Genomic DNA, 20,955 nt, shown 5'->3' on the forward strand with positions numbered 1-20,955 from the left:
GGAGGATGAAAAGCTTTTCTTTCTTTTGCAATTACTCTTGAAATAAAAGAGTTTTGAACACAAACAAAGAAACAAAACCTGAGTTTTCATATGACTGATTCATTACTCATTAAAATTTCTACTCTAACAATCTCCTGGAATGGAAACATCAATCTATTTAATTGGTGTATCAGCTAATTATTTTCTGGACCTTTCACATGAGAAAACTGTTGTATTAAAGATATGTCACATGGTCTAAGTTGCTCTCAAAATTTTAGGTTAGATGTTATGAAATCCTTAAATATTTGCGTTTTTGCTGGCAGGAAGAGATACTGCACAAGCTGTTAATGGTATTGGAGAAATTGTGCTGTCATAGAGCCTATCAAATCCAGTTTTGCAAGATGATATTTTCTTTTGAGGCTTACATGGCATTGTATTACCTGGTAGACTTCAAATGCTAATAGCACCATTATCTATGTATATGATTCACTTTTATTTGTTCTGTAATAGGATTTAAAAAAATAGCACTCTAATCCGAGTAGAGCTGTGTGGAAGCATCTGTTTGGAAATCCTTCTGCTTTTACAGAGATGGTCAAGGAAAGGAGAGACTCTGCAGAAAGGCTACTAAGTGGAAGGGAGGGACATCTCTTGAGGAACACAAGAAGAAATAGTTTCACAACTTTCTTCATAAATTTTGTGTTGCCCTTTTTAGTGGAATTTTAATGCTGAAGCCTTTTTAGGGCTCTTTAGTTTCAGTCTTTTAACTAAAACTTTTGTTCATAGTTTGAATTAGTATATATGTTGCATGATTTACAACAATATAATTATTTATTTTCCACGAGACTGTTGCATTTTTAATACCTGTTTAGTGTTACATTCTTAAGTGGATGTATTTGAAGTTAGCAAATATAGAGCCTTTGAATTATACAATATGACACTTTTAAATTTAAATTGGTATTTAATACAGTTTGTGATTTAAATGTTTATGATTCAGTTTTCATATTATATGCATTTTTGCATTTTCTGCTGTACTAACACATAAAAACGTAAACCCAAGAATTTCAGTTAAAAAGGAGATTGTTTTTCAGGAAAATACCCAAGTGGGCATTTAGCTGCAAACAAACAGAGAGGTATCTTCAGAAACAGGACTGAGAGATAACTAACTCAGAATTCATCATGATTAATTTCTGGATCAAGGGCATGGCTGGCAGTTCTGGCGTGGTTCAGGCAGGAACACATTTCTCCTGTATCCTTTGTAGTACAGGCGGTCACAAGAAATGAGTTAGAGTGAGATTTCCATTGTATGACTCATACCACAGTTGTTCCTTAATAGTGTGATTCACACCCATGAAAACATTGTGTAATGAAAAGCTGTCCACTTTGTGAAATCACAAATTGGACAGCTTTTTTTCTTTGGCTTATTTTTTCCTTTTTAAAATTATATCTTAACTTCAACAAACGACTCACTATTTGAAGACTGCTCACAGATTTCTCATCTGTGCATCTCATAAATATGCAAATATCTGTTTTAAATGGTCTCCACATTCCATGCTAATTTTGAGACCTTTTGGCCCCTGCATTACAAGTCCCTCTAGAAGTCTCTGGTGTTTGGTTTCTTCTTGCCTTCTGTTGGCACTGCTCCCTTGGTCTTCACTGGGTCTGCACCTTAGGGGCTGCAATGCAGAGCCAGAGGCCCTGACACTGAAAGTGGGAAAAGAGAAGAGCCTTAATGGAAAAGAGTTTGGGAGAACTGCATTTATTGTAGTTTCTACTGGTCACGCTGTGCTGACTTGACAGTCCTTGTTGGAGCTATAAAAAACAAGGAATGGACAAACCAGGGAAACGCAAAGTGGTCTGGTCTTCTCTAAACGTATCAGTGAGGTTTCTTCTGTAATTAACAGAGACACCTTCAAAGGATGATTCATTTAGGCCTGTGTTTAATGGGATAAGTCACTCAGGAGCTATTGACTAACTGAGCTCCTTGGGTGAGGAACCTGATTTTTTTACATACCTGCTGTTAGCTAAGTCTCTTAGAAGGCCACAAGAAGGCAAGACTAACATTTCTAATGCTGGGAAAAATTGTTGCTGGAAATAAAATGTTGCTCATTACCCCATTTAGCTTTCTTACCTGAATGAAAAATTGTTGGGTGATGCTGGGTTCTGTACAGATCTCTGTAAGGGGCTGGGGCTTAGACACCTAATGACATGGGATATTCAGGCTTCGTTTCATGAAAATTGCTTACAAAAAGCCAAGTATTGGAGCTGTAGTATCTTAGACACCACTAAATAGGACTGCATGAAACATATAAAAAACCTAATTGCGCATCCAGGAAATATCCTTGGCTTGAAAAGAGGTTTAATATTATGAGTCATTAGTGATAGTTTCCTGAGCAGTCTTTTGAAAACTTCCCCCTTTCTGTTCTGGTGAAAGGACATGATTTTCCTCTGAACTAAAGAACTGGGCAGTTAAGACCAAAAGGCATTTACAGTGTCATTCAACCTGAGTGTCATTTGTTATTTTAAACCGATGCTTATGGGTCAGAAATTGGCACTTTTATGTAACTACTTTTGGGGCCTTTTGGATGGACTGACGAAACCATAAAGAACAGGAAATAACACAAAAAAACCAAAACAAAGCTAAACAAACAGAAAAGAAATGACAGAAAACGTAGACCACACCATTAGTAGATATAACTATCATTCTTCATCCGTCCAACACAGACTATCTCTGACCTTGGAAAATCACTCCATCTTCCTGTCTCTGTCTGTGTCCTTGGCTCCACTATTTCGAATTTCCACAGTGACTGTGGAAGTGTGGAGCCATTCCAGGATGCCCACAAAACTCTGTATACACAGACCACCAGGAAACTGGTGGCATTACCTCATAAAGGGCCAGCACAGGAGTTTGGACACTGTGCTACCCAATAACAGAAGTGTTTGTGCTGTCTCAGAGACTTCAGCTTGTTTCCCAAAATCCTGTGGTAGGGGTTGGTATTCCCAAGTGTGATGGCATTGGTAGGAGAGGGCAGTCAGCAACAACATGGCAATGGAACCAGAAGGTTACTCAGCTTTGGACATTGTCTTTTAGAGCCTCAGCAACAACTGAACAGAGTGGAATAACTGGGATAGTGTTTGAGTAATTTTAAATACACCATGTGCCTTTTGGAATCACTGAGCTTGTTCCAGCTGTTTGTGTTGTAAATATGCCAAGTCCCAGAGCACTGACACAAAGTGCTAGGGGGTCACAGGAAATACTGCACAAAGATGATTATTGAATTAATTCCATTTTTGTGTGTAAGAAAATCTACAGGTCCTACCAAGAAACCATCATATCCAGACTCTACTTACTTAATTTCTCCTTGTATGCTTAAAAAAAAAAAAATAAATTAAAATGCAGATACTTATTCACAGCAACTGACTTAATGTAACTTCAGCCAGCAAAGATCTTAATATTACTAGACATATGCTCAGCAATCAGTATTGACCAAGATTGACTTGGATTGGTCAGATGCAAAGAGGTCAATGCTGTTTTTCTGTTCACAAATGGAATGAAAAAACACAAGTTTTGTTAAAGTATTGAAGTCATAAAGATGTTTTTTTTAGTTAATGATGAATACAGAGATTTGGAGAAAGGCAAGAACTCACACTTAGAGGAATATTTTTATATAAAAATCAATAATACAAATATATAATTTCTATATTCACTTATACTTCTGAGTAATCAAGCTCTAAATTTTCCACGGTCTTGCAATTGCTATAATGCATCAGTTTCAGAGTAGGAAGCATCCAGGTGGTAAATCTTAACCATCTCATAATGTATCAACATTCACAGACCTATTCAAAAGCTGTAGACCAAAAATTCTGAGTAGTTGCTTTGTCCAAGAAAATGTCATGCAGTTTTTTTCCACTTCCAGATGATTTATCCAAACAACAACAAAAAATTGCAGGTTGTTCTGTTTTGGTGGGGTTTTTTTACGTATTTTCTGAAATTGAGCTGTTAGTGATCCTAATAGGTTTTGCCATTACATCTGGTATCAACAGGTCCTGCCCATCCTGCCACTTTTACGTATCAGATATCACCCTCGTGTATTTACTCAATTATGGGATGCTCAGCTTTTCTTTAGAGCACACTGGAAGTGCTGGAGGGACTGAGAGCTTTGGATCAGCTCTGGAGTCATTCAAGTGTGAATTGGCTGTGAGTCTCTGCTGCCAAGTCTGCAGGGGAACACAAAAGGTCTGTTTTCATTTCCTGCCATGAGTAAATTCTCAGGGAATTTGTGCATTCCTTTTGGCAAAGAAAGACTTGTTCAGATTGTGTTAAAATATGTAAAAGTCCACTTTCAGATGATTTTTCAGGTGTTTTTTGATTTTTCTCTGAAGCTTTTCTTTCCAGTAATCCTTATGAGCTACATTTTCACGAGAATAATATTCTAGCTCTGGATTTGAGTATATGCGTATATTGAATGTGTGGTGGTGTGTTTTTTTTTTTTTTTTTTTTTTTTTTTTTTTGTTCTTTTTTTTTTTTTTTTTTTTTTGAAAGATCCTTTATTACTCATTCTTCTGGTTCTCTCTTTGCACATGTATAGCTTTACAATAATGCTCCTGAGGGAGCTGCTATTGGAACACCCAGAGCAGAAAGCACCCAAACCCTGCTGAGAGGGAGACTACAAATTCATGTCTAAATACAAACTTTGTAGCTGAATAAGCTCACAAGAATTGTTCATTCCAAAAATCTGCTCCATAGTTTAGCCTTTTTCAAAATGAAGTATTTGGACTTGATGATCTTTAAAGGCCTTTTCTACCTTAACCATTCTAGAGCAGCTGGGTGAATGCTGAGGAGAGGCTAAAGAAACAATAATTCCATCCCTTAATAGGTTTTTTTTTACCTGTAGTTACCAATTGTTGCACATGTCTTGGATTGAGTTAGTGACTTGTTAGAAGCGAGCTATTTTATTAAAATAGATTTATGCCCAGCCTGTGTGTGTCCAGGGCAGTAGACTTCAGGGACACCTACACTTGCTGCTTAGAGGTTCACACCCTGATACTCTTTCCTCGTGCAGGATCTGAGGTGAAATTTCTCTGTACAGCTAAGTCACAGTCTCAGGGTATTACTAAGGTTCAGCTTCACTGCTATTTAGGCAGTGCCTGAATTCTGCAGGAAGGTTTAAACCATTAACCCCCCCCAAATTACAGATGGATTTTTAAATACGTTACACTTGATCCATTAGAAATCATGTGCAGCTGCCTGCAGAGGAGCTGTGTCCACAGACACTTGAGTTTCATGTATTTTCATGATTTGGGATTCCCTTTCCTGCTGGCCAGTCTTGTTTTTTGGATGCTGCTCAGAAAAGGCCTTGGCTTTTCCAAGGCTTTCCAGTCTTCTGTGTCTCATGATTCTTTTGATCAACCTTCTGATGGTGAGATACAATTACTTGGGGAATTTATAAGGCAAATCATAACAGTAGTCAGATATTTTTAACTTTTATGCATACAAATTTCCAGACTGCTTCAGTTGCTAGAACTGATTTTTTTTAAATGTGAGCTTGATTTAAGATTTTTATATTTATATTTGAAATGAGAACTTTGTAGCATGCATCTGTGTCTCGTGTACTTTTTGAGATTTTGTACTTAGAGGTTCTGAGCCCTTAGAAAAAATAAATTTTACTCACACAGCACCTTATGATCTAAGTAAGCATTTCTGTGCTCTTTTGCTCTGGCCAGCAAAGTATTTGGAAATTGAATCACATGTTCAAGGTTGCAGATGAAATCTGTGAAGGTCAAGGGATTTAAAGTAATATGTATTAATCTTAGTCATGATTTTTTTTGGTAGCAGTGTGTTGTTTTTGTGGTGTTGTTTTTTGTGGGTTTGTTTGTTTGTTTGTTTGTTTTTGTGGGGTTTTTTTGTTTTTTTGTTTTTTGGGGTTTTTTTTGAGGAGATGGATACTTTCTGATACACTGAATGTAGAACGTAAATTGAAGATTAGTTTAGATTTATTTTTTTTCCCCTGATGGAAGCACTCTGCTTTGGAATGGAGCTTCAATTTGCAATTAGTATTTTTAGTCCCATTTATGAATCTACAAATTTACTTTTTCTCTTAAGTGTAGTAATTTAGCTGATCTTCCTCCCTGTAACCTGGAGTCTTCATTCATCAGAAATATGGATTGTTTGGTGAACAAACCACATGTTTTTTCTAAGTACAAGTGGCAAGAAGTACCTTTTAAAATGCTGCTTTAAGTATTTCCTGAATCCTTGAATCATTTCCTTGAATCATTTCCTGAAGCTACTCTGAATCTAGTAACACCTTGAGATGTCTGAGTTAAAGCATTTCTAACTATCTCTGAGTTTTCCTCAATACTTAATAACTTCACAACAAATAATGCTGAAGGGTAGAAAAAGATAATCTAGCCATTGTGGTTATTGCAAGGTGTCTAAATTATTCCACACTTTTAATCAGAATTAGCACAGTGGTAGGGCAAGGGGAGTTAACCTTGTAGTTAAGTAGTTAACCAGTCACTACTCCTTCCACTGTTTGCTCTCTTAAATCCATAGAAAATCTCTCTCAAAAGGATAAGTATATTCTTCAATTGTATGTAGTTAAAGAACTTGGATCAGTGATTTAATTTTCTGAATCTTACCAGTAACCTTGTTAAAGAAAAAAAAAAAAAAAAACTTTATATAGATAGCCTTAAATATCTAATTATTGGCTGATGAGTCATTGGTAAATTATCTTGTTATGTGCCATGAACACCAGGATTGATCCATAGTATGTAATACTCTACACCCCTTAATTATTTTATATTTGTATGCTTTAGAACTGTTAATCCTTTTGGGGTCTTTTGGCTTTTTGAGATTATTAAAAATTGAAATTACTGATGTAAGTTTCCCATCAGTTAACTCCTTTAAGATTCTGTTTTGTCTTTTTTTTTAATTTATTTGTAATACTGAATTTTTTTTATTTGTAATACTGATTTTTTTTTTTATTTATTTGTAATACTGAAATATTTTTCATTGCATATATTTTCTCAGCTTCATCATCTAGCAGTTGAAAATTCTTCATTTTTATCTATGAAGATTCCTGAGGAAAGATTGCTTTGAACACATTGCCAAACTAACACATCCCATTCAGCTTTAGTGAGGTAATGTGTGTATGCTCTGTTTGGGTTACAGAAGATTTAGATGCACTGCCAGAAAAGAAATTAAATAGCAGTTTTGAAAAGCACTTTTAGAAAGGATGAATTTGTAATGTCAAGGAGACGGAGGAGCTTTTCAGTTTATTTGAACAAGTAAATGAATAGGAGGGAGAAAGAGAAATCTTTGAATTATCATTAGATATGAATCATTTTCTATCTTGTAAAGCCTTCTCTTTGTGTATCTCTCTGTGGCTGGCTGGCTGTCAGAGTCAGTTTGCTTAAGGACCTGAAAGAGGCTGGAGTTTGCATTGTGTTTGCCAAGGATCATGATTGCCCTTCTGCTTATCACTGTAGGCTGGATACTTCCCTTAACACGAGGTGCTCATAAGGAGAAATGCAGAAGAAAACTTGGACCTGTTACATCTGCTGACAACACCTTGGGTAGCAGCCCACACCTTGCATAAAGAACTCCAGGTCTGGTGGGAAGTAAGCCTGGTTTCCATGAGATATTTCTATAAATTAACCGTGGCTTGGGGGGAAAGAGATCCATCCAGGGTTAGCAATTGGCACAGATTTTTGCTAGCAGTGGTAAACAGCTTGATTTCCAGCCTTGGTAATTGTGGGGCCAAGAGTTGTGCAGTGATAGGCTGATTTCACCTGGAGATAATGAGAAACTTTGAAGCAGAAGTGTCACCACAGCATCTTGTTGCCGCTTTAGGTTTTTTGGAAGGTAGAAGAGTTTTCCCGTTGTCCCAAGCTCTGGGACAAGGGGAAAGCAGAACAGAAAGGGGAGGAGCTGGAACTTGTGACAACACACCAGAAATCAGACGGTCCAAATCAGGCTGGGGAAGAGTGTGATGAGAAATGTGAGAGGATGTTCTCAGTGTGTTCCTCGAGCATCCCCACCATGTGTGTGCTATGGGAGTGTGTGAATCCCTGAACACTCGGGGGCTGGCTTTTGTCCCCCAGCCACTCTGCAGGGTCACTGTGCTAACTGCTGCACTGAGAACCATTCTTCCTGCAGGGGACCTTAGAAGGCTTGACAAATTAGTGTAAGAATACAGAGTATATGAGAGATAACAAAACAAATAGTAGAGCTAGTTAGCAAGTTATCCGAAATGTTTAGTGCCTCAAATAAAGAAATTTATTTTGAGGGGGGAAAAAAACCCCACTGCCAGCTGCTGTGGCTCTTGCACACCTTTTCCCCTCTGCTTCCACACTCTCCTGTTTTCTCAGGGCAGAGGTGGGGAAAGAATCTTAAAGCAAAATTTAGAAAAGTGATGCTTTCCTACATGAAAGGAAGTAGAAGAATGTGAGAGATTTGAGTTACAGTTTCATGCTTTGGTAGAATTTTGTAGATAAACAATATCTTTGGACAAAACTGGGAGCTTTTTTTTTTGCCATTTAAGATAAACCCATATTTATTACAGTACTAATGCAGACTGATACATACATTTGTAAAGGGTGAGTAAGCAAAACAACCTCCCTGTTACTGCTTTGCTGTTGGGAGTTTGTAATTGGTACTATGATAGAAGAGTTAAACGGGATTTGAAGGATGATAAGATCTTGCTTTTACCTTTATAAAATATATGTGTGTCATATATTTATATGCAAATGAGAAAATTCTGCTGTGTGACAAAAGGAGGAAATTGTGTTGGTGCTTTCTGATTCGAAGAGGCATTTGATTTATCATATTTACTGCAGTATATTGTTCCAGCTAATACCATACCTATTTAAAAAGGTATAAAGTCCTTTCAAATTTCTTTACAGTGCTTGTGGTCAGCCTTGCATGAAATAGCCATTTGTTCTTCTCTTATTAAAGCCTGTGCTTTCATGTAGTTCTGAGAATTTCCTATTACTGTAAATTAATTTCACTTCATTAAGTGGCTGGGTCACAGGCAAGGGAATAATAGCAGCCAGAGACACAGGAGATTACAGGTTTGAATAATCGTGAATTGGCACCCACTACTTTTTTTTCTAATATTGGAAAGGAGCTTCTGGCTGTCAGAGCCATTTGATTAATCAAAAAAAAAAAAAAAAAGCCTATGAACTTTAAAGTTAGACAAGATAAAACTATTATCTATACAAACAACATTTTACAGTGTGGAACAATGAATTCTAGTCCCTGTGGGGGACGATGGTGAAGATTCAGTTCTCTGTGTTGCTTTGCTGTTATTTCAGGTCACTTGTGATTGTTCAAAGTCATTGACTCAGCAGTCTTACATTATGCATAGAGGGCTCAGTTGTGAAGAGATGAATCCAGAGCATGGAGAGTTTATTATTTAGATATTAATTTGTCCTCTCATGCAAATGATAGTTTCTTCTGCCAAGATGATTATGATAGGGTCTAATAAAAAAAGATAACTCTTGCTTTTTCTCCTATTCTTTTTTCCAAGTCTGGCCCCATGTTTGTTGAAAACAACCGAAGTGGTAAACAAACTGTTTACCACTGTTAGCAAAAATCTGTGCCAATTGCTAACCATGGATAGATCTATTTTTTCCCCAAGAGAATGTTAATTTATAGAGATATCTCACAGAAACCCACTCATTTCAGTAGATTCCTGATGAAAGTACTAATATCTAAAGAAAGCTGAGGGGAGTAATTTTTCCAGTATCTAACTGTCCTCATACTGAACAGAAAGAACAAAGATGCATTGCAAAGCATCCTCAGTGCAGGTGTTTCAGAAAGGGCTGTAAAACTGCCCCTCGAGGGGTAAACAGGAAACTGCATGGTCAGAGGGGCTGAATTTAGTGTACAGCAGCTGCAAAGAGGTGCAAACAAGTCAGCAGGCCCCCAGAGCTGTTGGAATTATGGTGGATACTCCTGCAGCATTTCCTTACACAGGGCATGGAAGGGAATTCCTGCTGCTCTCTTCTCAGCCATCCCCACTGCTCCCTGTTTAAACAAGGGTGAAAATTTCAATTATTGCTCTTTCTGCATCAAACACAGCTCCTGATATCGAGTCTGTCTCCTCAGCCTGGAGTTATGTGGTACAAAGGCTTTCAGTGTTGCAGTCCTGTCTGGGAGACAGAGAGGGAAGATGATGGGTCTTCTGAAAGCACTTTGGTGGTGGCAACACGTTGTCAGCTCTGTCAGAGGGTGGAGGTTGAGGAAAAGCTGACAGGTCTTGCCTTGCTCTGAAAATACCACATGGTATTTATTCACTCTGTGCCTTTGACACACTCAGATGGAAGGAGTGGTGGTGCTATGTTCTGATTTTCTCCTTGTGGCCGCGCCTGTCATAGGATTACTGGAAAAGAAAAGCTTGTTGTAAAGATTGATCACTAATTTATCAATGTTTCCATCTTATCCAGACTGTATATGATGTAGTAAGTAAGGGTGGCATAATTACTTGGATAATTCTGCAAACATTTACATATGTAAATTCAAAAGGGGAATTTGTATCAGCCCAATTAGTCACGCATTTTAAATCCGATTGATTTTAAAAGTATAGTACTGAAAATTTATAGCCATTTTTGAGTTGCTGTCACTTTACTTAAAACGTCAAAGGAACTTTCATTTTTGCATGAGACAGATGCTTCGAACTTTTTTTTTCCCCCCAAGGCTCCTCATTTTCTGTGGTTGTAATTCAAGCAGTAATAAAAACAAGACATTTCAGTTTATTTCAGTTATTACTACAATTATTCTTCTGAGACAGGTTTTGAGCCTTCCTTGGCAAATAGGATGGAATAGGAAAGCTCAAGATTTCATGTAGTGGTTTCCCAAGCTGCACTGGCATGAAGTTCAAAAGCAGAACTTGAGAAGCATCAATATCTTGAGCAATTCATTATCAGTTCCTAAATGAAAGTCCCTTGTTCTGTTAGTTAATAATGCTCAGTAGTCAGAGAGAAGGATTCAGGCCCATGTGAAGGTTGTGAAAGCTGTATGATGTCGTTTTTAAGTTACAGGAATAAAGCGGTTAAAGATCCATCCCGAGATTATGTTTTTTGGTTGCTCTTAGTCTACCGCATGCTCTAGCAGTGGAATTTCAAATGAGAATCAAGTAACCATGCCATGGAGTAGTTTTCCCTCTTGTTACTGTTTTGGGTTTTTTTTTTAACAAGTGGGGTTTTTCTGGCAAATTTCTGGCACTTGGCTTGGCTGAAAGGTGGACACTTGTAGAGGGTATTTGGCAGAGTAGGTACCCATATTGGCATACCTTTTCCTCAACTAAGTATCTATAGTTATGCTAAATGACAATTGCAAACTGCATTTATTGCTGTTTACTGCACCCAAGGAAAGAAATATCCTCCCCGTTTTTGAACTAGGTAGGTAGGTGGAGTAGAAAGTAATTTTTGTTTGGGTTTCGGAAGCTGCTGAAGATTGTCCTGCTTGTTCATTTGTCACAGTGCAGTTTCAGTGGTGTAAGGTCACATCTCTGAACAAGAGAGTGTGAGGACTGGGGAGTCCTGTAGTAGACTCTTCAGAGAGCATAAAAAGAAGTTGCTGGGTAAGAAGGCTTGAGTACAAGGAGAACAGGTGTTGAAGTAACAAAACTGAGTAAATGAAGGTTTGTGTTACAAATCCATCTTTCTGAGTACACCGTACTGAGCCTAGAATACCTTTTTTAGGCAAAACCCAGAACACAAGAGACATGTGGCTCAAAACTCTGGGTGCTCTTTAATTTTAAAAGGAGGAGGAGAACCAGTGGTGTAGAGTTTTCACACAGCTGCAGTAGACTCTTCAATCTGTGTGGGGACACATGGGGCCAGAGATGCTGTTGAGGGGAAGGAAGAGTTTTATGTTTGCAGAGGTTTATCTACAGCTGGGGGCAAACAATTCCATCTGTCTCTGGGTTTGGAACAGACTAAATAGCTGGTGAGAGTTCCAGAATGAAGACAGGCTGTGTACTTTTAATTAATTTGGGAAATAAATCTTCCTGTGGAATAGGAGTACAGAATAGCTGAGGGAAAGCAAAATAATGGTGTAGGGTAGGAGTGTGCTGCAGACTTCTCACTTGACTGATAGTTTTTCTGTTTCAGCTGTGCAGTACAGACAGGTGAGTAATGTCTTGTGCTTGTTGAGAGGGACAGGAAGGAATCAGCTGACAGAGAGACAGCCAAGACACAGATTTTAGAGTGAATTGCTGAATAGACTTAATGAAAAGAAACAGGGAACAATGGGAGGTGAGGGAGGGTGATGTTTGAGCATGGTATGAGGCTGCTGTGAGAGGCAATTTGCACAGAGCTCAGCCGTGTGCTGTCTCCTCTGACACAGCCAACTGAAGTGCTGCAATGTGCTCTCAAAGGCACGGCACGAGGAAATCCAGCGGGGGAAATGGCTCCTTGCTGCTTGTCCCAAAAGTGTCGCCCTGGATGGGAGAGGCATCTCTCTCCCGGAAGACAACAAATGGTGACATAAAAACGTACTTATTCAAACCCTTTCAAAAGGACTGCCCTCCTCTGTTTGCCTTTTCCTAAAGCCACAGAGGGGAATGAATGCATGACGCATAAGTAGAACAGGAACAAACTGCGTACCCTAATAATTTACATTGGATTTCCAGGTAAGCGCATACTTTGACCAAGAAACCCTACTTAGATATAGCCAAACTTAAAATCAGTGGCCAAGACGTGTGCAAACATTTTTCACATGTTAGCACACCCGTTGATACAACCCTGCTGTTCTGTATGATCCCTGAAAAGTTGCGAGAGTGGTTTTCCTGCCTTTGGCAGTCCTGGATGTGCAATATCTTATGCATGAGTATGTGTGTATGTATCTATCAAAATGCACATGTATACTATCAAGTTACATCAAACTTGATAAAATGTGCTTGTATTTTCCCAGGAATTGTATGATAAATCCAGGAGTAAATTTTTGAGTCTCCATTCAGTGTGGTGAGAACACAACTTCGTTTAAAATACCCTTTATGTTTCAGATGTCACTGCTGACCTGATTTTCTTCCTTTTGTTTCCCTTTTTTCTGTTTTATGTGCCTGTCCCCAGACAGGTGTGTGGGTGTGTGTATGTATTTGTGGGAGCATAGCCACACAGATGTGTGCATACACAAATGTGTGTATTTCCCCAGGGAAGGGGCAGATAGGGATTATGGATTGACAATTCCGGATATGAACTTCAGATTAATGAAGGAACAATCCTTCTGCTACCTTCCAGTGTTCAATTAACATCAAGCCCCAGTCTTAGGAGCAACTGCAGAAGGGTAGAATTTGCAAGTGCAAACTTACAGTGATGTTCTTAGAACCTAAGCTTTAGTTTTCAGTTTGAATGTTATAATGGACAAAGTGGTAAAAGGCATGGTGGTAAAAGGCATAAATGTGCATAGCCAAGAGAACGCATCTCTAAGGCATTTCTCAAGCAGAGATACCAAATGAGCCAACAGTAAGGATGTGTTTCTGGTCAGGGCCTCTGGAACACTGACAGTGTGTCTCCAGGAGTGTGCTCTCTTTTGCTGCTTCTGGGGCAGAAAGCAGCGGGTTCAGCACATCCTTTGCTGTGGCACTCTCTCCTACTGAAGGCAGGAAAGATTCCAGATTTTTAAAGCAGGGATACTGTTGAAGGTCTTTAACAAGGATGAATGACTTGAGCTCTTATTCTGTCACATGTGGGTGATGTTTATCAAGCGCTTTATCTCTCTGCCCTGATTTCCAACTGCAAGAAAAGGTCTCGTCATACTGTATTTATGGGGTTTTTCCTACTCTTTTCTATTGAAAACTTTCTTTATCATCTTGGTTTCCTCCGGTGGGAATGGTATCAGCTGGATTTGAACATCGTGGTGGGTGGGTTTTCCCCCTCCCCAGAGCTCTGCCACACCTATTTCATCAAGAAAGTAGAGTGCCACATTTCTTTACTTAGCTGTGGTGTGTGTGTGTATATATATTTTTTTTTAATAGATACTCTTTTATAAGAACCTATTAACTTATTTACTTTACTAACACATCTGGGCAAACTGGGTCTTAATAGTTTTCTAAATCCATCAGTTCTTCAGGATTTGAAGCAATATTTGAGAGACAAAAGACTCCCGAGGATGAAGTCTTGTGCCCTTTAACTTGACTGGAACGAATATTCATCCCATATTCTTGTATTAATTCTTGAATCATAGTTATTTTTGTGCAGTTTCTTCAGAGCTGAAGTAATCAGTCTTCTTTTCTCAGCCCCAAATTCAGAGTATAGCAATTCAGCTACATAAAAAGATGGACTGTGAAAAATGAGTTGCTTTTCTTTGGCAGTCAAGCTTTAGTAAATAATAAACATTATGGTAGACAATCCTTATCACAACAGTAAAGGATTACTGCTTTTGTACTTAATGCTTTAAAAAATTAGAACACCTTAATCTTTTAAAAACAATTTAGGTTTGGGAAAACAAATTGCATTGAAGCTGACAAGTTACATTACATTGAGGCTTGCCAAGTTCCAGGAGATGCAATTTACAACATCTGAGATGTTTCACCTTGAATGCCTGAGTTCCTAATAGAAACAGGGCCTCAGTATTAACTCATTCAGCTCTGCTGTAGTCTGTAACACATAAAATGCATATTTTTGTGTCTTTCTCATAAAACTCAGAAGGCTGTTGCTGGCTTTTTGTACTATCTCAGTGGTACAAGATAAGAAGTGAACTCCTGGGTAGCATGCTTCTGTCTCCTGAGAAGAGAAGCCATGAATCTATAAATATATAATCCATAATCACTTTCATAACTAATCATGCTCCTGAAATGAAACTGGGTTTTGTCCTACCACTGCCATGGTGAGGTGAATATAGAATCTCCACATAAGACTTAGAATAAACCTTTTTATTCTTGACCAAAATATATCTATGATAATCTTGTATCCATATATCTTTGTGCTAGCATGGCCATGTGTGTTTAGCAGGTAGGATGCTTTCTTTTTATCCTCTTGGGATCCTTAATATAGTACTTGAAATACAGGAAACATACTGTGTTATGATTCTGCTACTCAGCTGTCCAAACTCAATCTCTAGCAGTGACTTCCCGAGTCTCTCTGTGTTGGCATGCATACTTTCTTACTCTATTGACAACATTTCATCTGTTATATATCTGTACCTATCTATCCAGCTGGGTTATATCTATCTTAAAGTCTAGTTGTTCATGAACCACAGATAATGAGCCTGTAATAACACCCCTGGTGTTTTTCAAGTTTCAAATGAAGTTTCAAATAATAGACTTTTCTGTGTTATCTCGAGTGCATGACCTTATTTTTCATCGTAGAGAAGTTCAGTGTAATTATGTTATCTGGCTTTGGAAATCATCGTGTTTTAAATGCTCTCTAAATACCTGTGTATTTATCATACTTCCTGGTTTTCTATCATAATTAATTCCTTTGATAGTATTTGTCAGATTCATTGCTGATAATATTAAACAAGCAACTAAAGCTCTCAGGTTCCACAGGACTACCTGCTGAGTAAATTGGGTAGGTGAGAACTTCAAAATCTAAGGATGGCAGAGCAAATTTGGAATTTCTTAAGGTTGCTGTTGTGAAGCTAGGAACTTTGATTGTACTTAGCTTCATTTAACTAATGATTGCCCTTTCTTACAAGATTTATTGTTATTGTTACTATTATTAATATAATTAATGTTATTATTATTATCATCTTTATGCTCTGACTTTAAGAATGTAAATTTTATTAAATATGTATCACCCCTGCAGAGCATTTTAATAGGTAAGGATTATTTTTCTGTGTTTAGCCTTGACTGTAAGGCTGCTATCCCAAGATGTTTTTCTTTATTTCTCTCACATAGATTCCATGATATCCCTGTGTTTTTTTGTTTTCTGTTGTCTTACTATGTAAGTATCACTCCCTTTCTGAATAAAATGTCACCACACTTGTATTCTTCTTTTTGCTGTTTTATGTCTTGCACTGCCCTATTTGCAAACAGCTGTTAGTATATCCTCATTAAAAAAAAATTATAGCCTCACAAATTAAAAGTAGAGACTGCAAGCCCTTATGCTTTTTAACATTTAATTTTCTTGTATTCGTTTCAGACTTAGTCCCTCAAGCCCCACACTGAAGTATTATCTAAAAGAATCAGCTAAGAAATATTCACTTAATGAAAACACTTTTCAGTGGTTGCACTTGCTGACCGTTTCTTTCTATCACAACTCTTATCTGTCTATTCCTGTTCATTAGCTGCATCCTGCTTCAATCTGCACTGTACATCTATCTCACCTATATATAACTCTTACTTTTTCCAGAAGTAACTTTACAGTGACACCTGACCTAAGTGAAGAAAGACTTTTTTTTCTCTTTCTTTCTTATTTCTTTTCTGTCTCAAGGCCGTATTTCTTGTCCTAGCTAGCTGACCTCTTCCCTCTGTGCTCTCTGATGGCAGGCCAGTCAATTTGTCCCTAATGCAATTCAACAGTTCCAGGGATTGTGTGAATCTCCAATCTCTCAACTTTATTTTTTCTTCATGGGGTTTGTGGTTACTTTTACCTCCCCTGTCCTCTATTCCCTCTTCTTCGTTTATGTTTTTTAATCTTCCGTGTGTTGTCCTCACCACCCATAGGTCTCAGCCCTTGGATTTTATCTTCCTCTGTGCTTGCTGAGTTCTTCTGGTTTCTTCATTTGCTTGTCTGTTTGCTCCCTGCAGCAGCATCTCTGTTTCTCTTTGCAGAGGAGAGTATCAGTCACGAAGGTGCCTGTGATTTGTGCTCAAATGCATGGCCCTGCTCAAAGGTCTGGTGTGCCTAAATAGATTCTGCGAACAGAGAAATTTGACCACAGCACAGACCTTATGACTAGAGCTATAGTCAGCTAATAGGCTTGGTTCTTGTTTCCATCTCCCACAGATCTTCCCTCAAGGAGGATGGATTCCATGCCAATTTCCTTGTTCAGCACTGTTTGTTGTATTGTTACACAACAGGTTGCTGTCACGTCATCTTCAGAAAAAGCAATTAACACTTGATGGATGCCTCCACACATTAGCCTGAAATTTGATTCCGTTTTAATGGGATGTACACTGAAACAATTTTGTATTTTCTCATCATAGCTTGCCACAAAAGTAATTGTTAAATTAAAACTCTGTACGTTCCATAATATTTGGGGACTGGTTTTCTTCTCTCTAAGCAGATCATTGGAGGTTTAAAACATAGACTGGTAGTCCTCTACATAAATTTTCCTGCATAAATGATGGACCATATAGTGGACTTCATTTATTTGTCAGTGAGGTGTAGACTACTTTAATTAAACATAGTAGAAATTTCCCTTGTGCATCCTTTCACACCTGCATGGATGGAATGACAGAGATCAGTGCTAAGGGTAGTATGTCACAAGTCAGAGTTGCTCATATCTTAAAATTAGAAACTTATTAGTTTCCTTTTTTCCCTCCTCTGGGTTTGTAGGGAAACTCAGGTTAGTGGAAATTCTAACAAAAATCTGTTTCGTCCAAGTTCTGCCTCAGAAACAACGGGGTAATGCAAAGTAGTGCAAAAAATGCCACTACTAAAAATGCTAAAAATGACTTATTTTCAAGAGCAGAATCAAGGCATGGTCTGTAACATATGCAGGTGCCCCTTCAGTCAGAAGATAAGCTGTTGCTCCAGACGGTGTGGAAAGGTTTGATCTCAAAACTCCATTTGTCTATGGCTTTGCACACACTATGAGATCTTGTGTTAGTTAGATGAAGCAGAATTTTTTCCCAAGGATGAAATATATATATATATTTTAAATTAATAACTTTGCCATATATTTCTGAATAGCTGTGTGCAAGCCTTTAGGAAAAGTAATTATGTTTTCCAGTCAAATCTGCTCATGCCCCGTTACTGTAATATGTATTTTTAATACCGTTCTTGGCGCCAAAGATAAAGGTGATGCAGACTGGCAGTAATGAGATCACCGTGAGGCTTCCCGTGTATCTCTGCAAGCTTTGAGCAAAGGTGCAAAACATCATGGGATTGGACCCCAGTGGTGAATATTTGAACATCTGCTTGAAAGAAAAGTCTGCGAACAAAAAGTGAATTTATTTGTCTGCTTCCCGTTGGCATGAGCTGTACGTGCACACACACCATGCTGGCTGGCTGCTGCCTTGGAGTGCCCTCCATGAGCTCACAAGGCTCAGAGGGAGCCCTTCCACACCACCACTGCTGCTCCCCAAGTGTTTCTCTCCTCCTCCAGCATCCAGAGAGTTCTCACTTGGGAAATCCACAGCAAGCCTGTATCCTCAGGCAGTGTAAGGAGCAGCAAATCTTCATTCCTCTTGGCAGGGCTGCTCAGCAAAAGTCTTGTGGTTTGAGATGGTTCAGGTGATCTTTAAGGTGCTCTTTAGTGCTCACACAGCCTGTGGCACTGTTTGTGCATGTAAAGTACCCTGTGACTGACAAGAAGGTCCTCAGACCTGTAAGGACTTGGCTTTATTTATGTATTTATTTTGCAATTTAAAGCAGAAGAGTGCTGTAGGCAGAAAAGGACTGTTTTGAAAGGGATTATGTTTCAGGCTGACTATTGCCATCGTTCATTTAAAACCAGACATGTTTTTTTAAAAACTTTAAGAGAAGAGATAGAATGCATGTGAACGGATGAAAATATGGATATTGGACAGGGTAAGCTTTGATGTTGATATACCTTTCCAATTTCACAGAGTTTAAAACCCCATAACCTACGTTAAGTAACAGCTTTGCAATGTGATTGACAATTTTGTGCTAGAGGCAGTAAATCAGTATTAAACTGTAAGTTCCGGGAAATTGATGTGGTCTCTTCACCCTATAGCTGGTTCTTTCATTTCAAAATGTGTGGTGTGACTCTGAGAGCTTCAGCTATCATGTTATCAGAACAAAGTCTGAGCCTTTTGAAGGGGGGAGTTAGATATGTGCAAGTTGTGTTTTCACTGTTTGGTGTTGGGTGCATGTCAGAGAGGTAAGAAGTTTCCTTCTTTAATGGAATAGTTACCGTCTGCTGTTTATTCCTGCAAAAAGATCAAACTCTGGAAACCTCTGTGCAAGCTCCACGTAGCTGAACTGAAGGTGCAAGCTGGAGCTGGAGTTTGAGCTGTTTCTCTGAGCAGAGCTGAGAAAGCACAGTGAATGGGACTGATGGCATGCACTGAAAGTGTTGTACCCTGACTGTGGAACTACCCTCATTACAAGGATGGAGAGCAACCCTCCGTGCTGAAAATAGGTTTCTTTGCCCAGGGTCTGCGCCTAAAAAGCCTTTTCAACCTTTAGACCAATGTCCTGTAGGCATTTCAAACAGAGGACTTAAACTACTATATTGTTTCAATGGAAATTTCTTCTCTTATTGGAAGATAGGTGGAGAATCCAATTAAACAAAAGAAAAAGCCAATCTCCACGTGCTGGGCAGTTCTGATGAATTTTGGTTTCTTCTTTCGAGTGTGACTCAGGTGTGCAGTTCTCAGCAAAACATTACAAAATTCTTTGTAAATGTCTCTAAAAAGCTTTTTAATAGAATAGATGTACAAACCTGTTTTTTTTTTAAAGTAAGTCAAAGTGAGCAGAATTTAGTTATTCTTTTGAAAGAATTAATTGAGTCTTCGAATTCAGCTTGGCATGTGGCTGCGGTGAAATTTTAAGTACCATATTTCTGGGAGGTTTTGTTCTTTAGTTAACATTAGATTCACATCTTTACGGAAATGCTGCTTTCTGACAGCTGTGCAATTATCCAGTGTCACTGCTGTGCCATGTAGTTAAATGGTCAGCAGTTACCATGTTTATAAACACTGTGTGACATTTGAGCTTTGAAGAGTACATTCTTCCTGAATGCTTTTGGAAGGGTTCCATGTACGGTATTTTCATGCATCATTCAGTGGAATGTGCCCTAAATGGAATGGCAACAGAGATTGACTGTAATAAGCATTACGTATGAAATGGGAATCAGATTAAGCAGAAATCCCGGTGCATTACATCGAAATGATTAAGGCTGAAATGATAGGCAGTGCCACATATATTACTCAAGAAACAATACAGCTGTGTAGCTAGAGGAAATTTCAGTAGTCTTCTCACAATCTTTCTATAGTTTTATTCATCTCCAGTATTTCTCTTGATTAACATTTACCTTTTATTTAGGTTTCCTTCCTATTTTATCTGATCAACTATGACCTAAGTAACAGGCAACTAGCGCAGTGCAAACTTTAAATTGTATATTGTGGTTTGAGTTGTTATCAGAGTATATTGATAAATGCAAAATGTCAGGTACACCTAATTAGCATTCATCAACTCCAGGGGTGTGTGCTAAAAGCAGGTGAAGGTTTGGGTCATATTTACTCCTCTTTGTGTGAAATGCCTTGTTGGCAACCAAAATTGGGATTCAGTTGTGGATGGTATTTGGGAATTTGCTCAGGGATGTATTTTATTATTTTTTTTCCTGTCCTTTTTTCCTTCCTTGTTCCAACCCTTCTTTTTTTATATTTTTCTTCCCCACCCCATTAGGCTGAGCTGTTCATCTTGTGAAGGAACTGAGACAGAGGTCAAGGCAGGACCATCGCGTATCGTTTGTACAGAACATAAATGAAATATTACAGGGTTTATGGGGAGCAAGAACCCTGGAGAGCTGACTCAGACTAATGAGAGTACAGAGATCTCTGTGACCGATTTGGCCTCTCTTTTGTGGGAGATTCAGGCCCAACATGCCAGGTTTATAGGCTTGTATTAATGGCCGAGCCTGGGATGGTTAGAATGCCATCAGATCTGGTGAGAGCCTTCCAGTTATTACTTGTGCTTCATCAGGACCATGAAGGGAAGGACAGCTTTTCTCAGCAGGGCAGTTCTGCACAAGTATCGGGCTTTATGTTTTAAGGTAACAGTGCATAACATTGAAAAAAGGTCCCTGCTGAGAGAGGGCTGCTGGTGATGTGTTTGTGGAGTTAGACCAAGAATGGAGCTACACACATAGAGAAATACCAAAAAATGTGGATGCTGAAG

At 38.5% G+C, this 20,955-nt stretch overlaps 1 protein-coding gene and 1 long non-coding RNA gene across 2 annotated transcripts in view; one reads left to right on the forward strand and one right to left on the reverse strand.

Annotated features, from left to right (window-relative positions):
- GRID1 (glutamate ionotropic receptor delta type subunit 1) overlaps positions 1-20,955 on the forward strand; it is a 484,454-nt gene that overhangs the window by 344,320 nt on the left and 119,179 nt on the right. The window lies entirely within an intron of this gene.
- LOC136364557 (uncharacterized) lies at positions 6,815-7,093 on the reverse strand. Its single transcript, XR_010744178.1, has 2 exons — positions 6,946-7,093; positions 6,815-6,887 (listed from the first exon to the last, which is right to left on the reverse strand). It is a non-coding gene; the product is annotated as an uncharacterized lncRNA (long non-coding RNA).

This window comes from Sylvia atricapilla, chromosome 8, assembly GCF_009819655.1.
Source record: "Sylvia atricapilla isolate bSylAtr1 chromosome 8, bSylAtr1.pri, whole genome shotgun sequence".
NCBI classification, from domain to species: domain Eukaryota; kingdom Metazoa; phylum Chordata; class Aves; order Passeriformes; family Sylviidae; genus Sylvia; species Sylvia atricapilla.